Here is a 6192-nt window from a genome sequence, read left to right as displayed (position 1 = left end):
ACAACTATAATTTTAGCTTTATAAAACTAAAAAAAACAAACATTATTTAAACCAGTCCGATGCTCTAAAGAACAAAATAAAGCATCCATTATCTAACTTCAGAACTATAATTTAAGATAATATAAAGTTAAACTTCTTTTTTTTTTACCATCCTATGTTTTATATCGTGAAAATGTTTTAGAAAATTACAACTAATATTCGTGTTTCTATTTGAGAAAGAAAATTTGAGATCAGTATAAATGTTTTAAACTTCCTCTACTAAAACGTAGTTTTAAGAATTTAAGTTACATAGATGTGTTACATAACATTATTCTTAGCATACCTATTTGAATGCCTAGATAAAAAATTTCAAATTAGTTAATTTAATACTTTGTGACATGTTAATTAATGGTTAAAAAAAAAACTTCAAAGATGTTATAGAAATTGCAAGCTTAATGTAAGTTTTATGTTATTAAATAGATGCGTTTTAAAAATTTTAAAGTATAAATACTCTAACTAAAGTAACTAGGTGTTATAGATACAAATAAATTACAATACCCAGAAGTAATATATTTTGGTGTATTTAATTCAATTTACGCTACAAGTAAACTGAAACGAATAAAAGTAATACATAGAAAAAATACAACATGAAATAAAATGTAATTTATCCGAAATAAAATGATTTTTTTTGGAACGAAGAACTTTTAAAATAATAACAAAGTAAACAAACTAAGGAAATTTACAAGGACTAACAACTATGTTTTTAGAACGTGTTACTTTCCAGTTATTCTATACAGAAACGCATGTATTTTTCATGCTCCTTGCTATTTCTTTTATACAAAGAGTCCAGGTATAGGTTTACTCATTCTGGTTCAGATCACACCAGGAGCTATTGATCTACTTGTCGTTGGTGACATTCCAATTGCAGGACTGAATGTGTTACCATTTCTACACGAAGGATCAGTTTCAAACGTGGAATAATTGTTTTCATTTACAGTTTTCATTGATTTCACTTCAGATGAAGCTGCTTCTTTTGATTTGAAAGTTTGATTATGTGGTACATAAAATTTTCTGTTATCATTATTTAACAGGCACTCAAAAGAAGGTTTTGTACTTTCAAAAGCTTGAAAATAGTTTTGTTTTGTTTGAGGTTGAGAGCAGAATGGAAACAGATCTTTTACTTGATTGTTAATCGATGATGGTGACAACTTAGGAGTTCGTAATTTTCTGTTTAAACGAGGAAACACTTGTGAACTGTTAATTTTAGGAGCTGGATTTCTAAACATTACATCATCAAACTTTGAACTTTCATTTCTTAAATTGATTCCTCTGTGATGTTTTTGATGAATTGTATCTCTTCTTTCTCGTTTCTGATAATTTTTACTCGTACTTTTCTTGTGGTATCTCACGTTGTGAGCTTGCAGATCCAAATTTGTTTCAAAAGCATTTTTTGACTTATCATCCTTGCAGCTTTCATTTTCACATACAAAATGGTTTTCTTTAAAGTGTCTGCGCATCTTTTCATAATCTTGGAAACAAAATTCAACTGTTTCAACGTCATTTATTTGGTCGCAAATGTGACAAAAGAAGTGATCTTTACGCATGTGCTGGTGTAAACGGTCTTTGTTGTAAAATCGTTGCTTACAAAGCTGGCACTGAGGGTGTCCCTTATAGGTGTATTTTTACCTTCACTTTCACATTTGTGCGTACTTAGCTCCTATTAGTGTAATAAATGAACTCACTAAAAAACTGATGATCATGAGTTAGACACAAGCCACAGTAATAAAGTTTGTGTTGTCCTACCATGTGTTGTTTGGTTTGCCACACCGTTTCGTCAGGTGGCCTGTCAATGCAAATTGGACAGCTTGGAGCTAACACTTCATAAAATATTTCTTTTAACTTTTTAGAAGTAAAATAGTAAGCAGCTTCTTTATAATTGAACTCTTTAAATAGCGCTGTGTTTGTTAATCTAGAAAATGGTTCAAGCTGTTCGGATATTATCACATTACCAAGCTTAACTGTGCAGGTAGGACATTTATAATCTTTAGAAAGTACACGCATCTTTATTGAACATTTCATACAAACTGTGTGATTGCATTTAGAAATGGCATAATGCTGTATTTCATCTCTGCATATAATACAAAATTTTATCAGAATCATCTAATACAAGCTGATCTTGTTTTAAGCTTTTATCTTTACTTTTGACACTACCACACTTTTCTTCAAACGCTAGTTCACTTTCTTGGTTGTTGCGTGGGTGATTAGCAACACTTCCACAGTTATCAGTTGTTTCAGATTTATTTTGATTAGTGGTTTCTCTGTAACCAGCTGTTTTGTCTGATGCTCTGCTTGAGGCTTTACTGCTAGTCAAGTTTGATTCCAAACTGTAAATCTTGTACAGTATCCAAAGTAGCAAAATAAAGTGAACAGCAAAACAAAGATAAATAGTCATTTTATAACTTTTGTAACTAAAAGTTTTAAGTTTTATTAGTACAAAAGTAGTTATTATTTTAGTATGTAAAATAAAAAACTTTCTTTAGTTTAGAAATATACCAATATAACAAATTATCAACTATTTTACTACAAAAATTGTGTACTTTTAGATATGTATTATTTTTTTTAATCAAAAATTCAGTTTTAAAGCGTTAGTGAATTTAAGTTTAAATAGTCATACAAAACTTAAACAGTTTTCGTGAAGATTAATTTAAATACTCTTTAAATAGTATAGTTAAAATTTTACTAGTTTGTCACTATATTTTGCTATCCAGAGTTCTTATAAAGGAGATTTATTAATTTTAGTAATAAAATAACATTAAGATCGTACTTATATTAATGTAATTTTGCATAATGAAAATTGAGACTACCTTTTTTTATAAAAAAAATGGTAAGGTATATAATGTTGTATATTGACTGTAAAAAAGTTTTATTTTACTTCTATACAATAGAATGTTTATTGACTAATCTATTTGATTTTGCAAAAAAAAATTTCTTGTAAGACAATTTATTTATGACTTCAAATACTTTAAAGACTTGTTTTCAAAACAATTTTCAGTCAAAAAGAGATCATAAGTTAGTAGTGAACTTACGTAAGGTCTTATTTAATTAGAAGAATTTTAATTTGTTGTTTACCAGCTTATAGCAGCTCATTTAATCAGTTATTTATCTTAAGTTGGATAATTTTGTTAAAATTTAAATGAAAAATTAATTTCAAAAAACATTTTTTAAATCATTAATAACAAAATTTTAAGACTAAACCTGTCTTATAAAAATTAGTCTTAATATAACTCAAGACTAACTTTGTTTATTATTTTGGCACACGGTTAAATTTTTTAAGAGAAATAATTGAAATATTTTATAAGCAAGTATTACTTACAATTGCAACCACTTTTTGAAATGGCTTATTTGATGGAACTTATTTAAGTTAATTACTTTTATGTAGATGTGCTTAGATGCTTAGACAAAAGAGCTATCCATCTATAAATAATGTATTGCTGCAAAATAAAAGCTGGTTTAATTGGTTTTGCATACAAAAACACATTGTCATGATTGCATATAACACAATATGACTTTATATTAATGTTTTATGTCATGATGAAGGTAAATATAAACTTTTAAGTACCAACATTTTAAGAATTTAAGTAAGAACTGTAATTTTTTTACAAAAAATTATACAAAACTCTGCTAGGTAAGTTATATTTTGAATTAGAGCTTAATTATTTATGGTACAGTTAGTAAATAACTGTACGAAAAATGTTTTGAGTATTTTAAAATTTACTAACAGTTTAAACCACATACACTAACGCTTTTTTAGTATTTTCTCTTAAAACATACAAGGAAAAGTATAACTGTTGTCAAACTATTTAAAAAGCAACTAGTTTTATATAAACTTTATCTAAGATACAATGATAATGTAAATATCGTTACCATATGTACGTAAATAAATACTTATTATTTTTTACAACAGAAGCTACTTTGTTTATAATTAATTTTTTAATATTTGAACTATTTTTTACTATGTATGACATTTTACTCTAAGCATCTAAACAAATTTATTTTTTATTTCAGCAACAAATAAAAGTTTAGACTTTATTTATTACACACCTATTAAATGAAAAGTTCTATTTACTAAACAAAAATATGTGTTTACTGTTAAAGTGTTAAATTATTAATTTGTGTAATTATTTAGGTAATATTGTATAACAACTGTTTATGTTACCAAGTGTCTAATTCCTTTATTTAATAGTTTTAACTACTATTTATTACTAAGATAATACTAGCTATTTTTAGTAAAAATTTCTTCCTTTCCTTTTTTTTAAATTCAATATAAAAACTTAAAAAAACCTCCTTGTTTAGACCATTTCCTAGCACTAGAATCTGTAGTAAGTATTATAAAAATAGAAAGACCCAAATATTATACAAAGTATTTTTATAGTAAACAAAAAGTATATCTTTAACAGCTAACTTAGTGCTTACAGTATTTTAATAAGAAATTAATCATTTAAACTTACTTAATACTGCAATTAAATAATAAATATATAGCTTTTCATATCATAATATAGTTTAAGTCTATCTACTAATACTTATTGATTTACTCCATTTTCAGAATTTATAATACTCATAACATTAAACAACTATTGTATCGACTATAAATGTATATCAATAATGCTTATATTACCAATATTTCTTCTATTATTTTCATGAAATACTTTTTTTTATAGAACTCCATGGAATTGTATTAATTTGTTTAAGACAGAGAAGCATTAGTAGTTTAATAAAAAAGTAGTACTGTGAAAATTGTTATTAACAAATGTTTTTTCTAAAATTAAACTATAAGCAAACTAATTGAAAGCACATTAACCTCTTGCGAATCTACGCACTTTAGTTAAGTTAAGCATTTTAGAATTCTCATGAATACAAAAAAATAGTTGAAAGTTTTTTATTGTACAAATTTAAGTTGTTGTACGTATTGAGTTTGAAATATATGTATATTTTATACCTTTTGATATAAAACTAATTTTGATTGTTGGCTAAATCTCGTTTATTTACGCAAAATGAGTAGATTCGCGAGAGGTTACTGTAATTATAATGTATATTAATTTTACATAGTTTTAGTTTACAAATGTTGACTAAGAAGCTCCAACAATAGCACTATCATAAGATGAAAAAGTTGTATAATACAACTTTAAGTATTTACTATTTTTATTAAATAATATTAAAAGTTTAAAATAATTTTTATAAGAAAAAACTTTGTAAGTCATTAAACTATTCAACTTAAAAGTATATTGAATACATATTTTTCTTCTAAACAGCTTTAGTAATCAATTTAAAAAAAAAGTAATTTGTTTTCAAAGCTGTATGAATATGGAATGATGTGTTTTGTATCCAATTTTAATAATCATTGTTATCAATAGCTTAGCGTAAAAAACAATATTTTTCTTTTTCCTAAATAAACAAAAAGTTTATCGATTTTAATATACTGAGAGTTTAACAAAATGTTTTATTATCTGTAACAATACAGCTTAAAAGATTCTTTAAGAGAGTTACTAAATACTTTTTTTAAGTGTTTGAACAACAAATTTTATGTTTTTATCTATCTATCTAAATTGCTCGCTTTTATGTTTCTATTGAAAAGTATAAGCCTAAAAGATCGAGATGAATGAAAGTAGACATACAACTCGAGGTCGAAGTCACAAAAAAGTTTTCATCCATAACCTTTGATAACTGAAGACATTTTATAAACTTCATAGCTTAATTTTACACCATATATAAATATTTACAATTTACTTATTTTTAAGCGAACTTTAATACATTTTCCAGTAGTTATAGCTAAAAAGTTTTAGTAGTTTTTGTTCTACATTACAGTATCTTTAACTTTTTTAAACTTCTTGCCAGACTGTAAAACTAAATGTAACTTAATTTCTAACACGTTTTTTATTTAACAAAATTAATGTATACCTTAAAACTATGCAGCTATTTTTTCAGTGTAAACTAAGTATTTTTTTAAAGCTTATTGTATTTCACTTTTTAAGAAGTTTTTGAATTTACCAAAAAAAACAAACCAAAAAGTATTGCATTGTATAGTAAATTTTTAACTTAAATTTTAGTAATGACAACCAAAAAGTCTTTAAAAAAATATTTTTACTAATTGTTATAAATTTTAATCTTAGAAATTAAGTTTTTATCAAAAATCATATTTCAAAGTCATGGAGTAAG

This window comes from Thalia democratica, chromosome 9, assembly GCF_965202585.1.
Source record: "Thalia democratica chromosome 9, ktThaDemo2.hap1.1, whole genome shotgun sequence".
In the NCBI taxonomy this organism is placed as follows: Eukaryota; Metazoa; Chordata; class Thaliacea; order Salpida; family Salpidae; genus Thalia; species Thalia democratica.
This window is presented reverse-complemented; position numbering follows the sequence as displayed.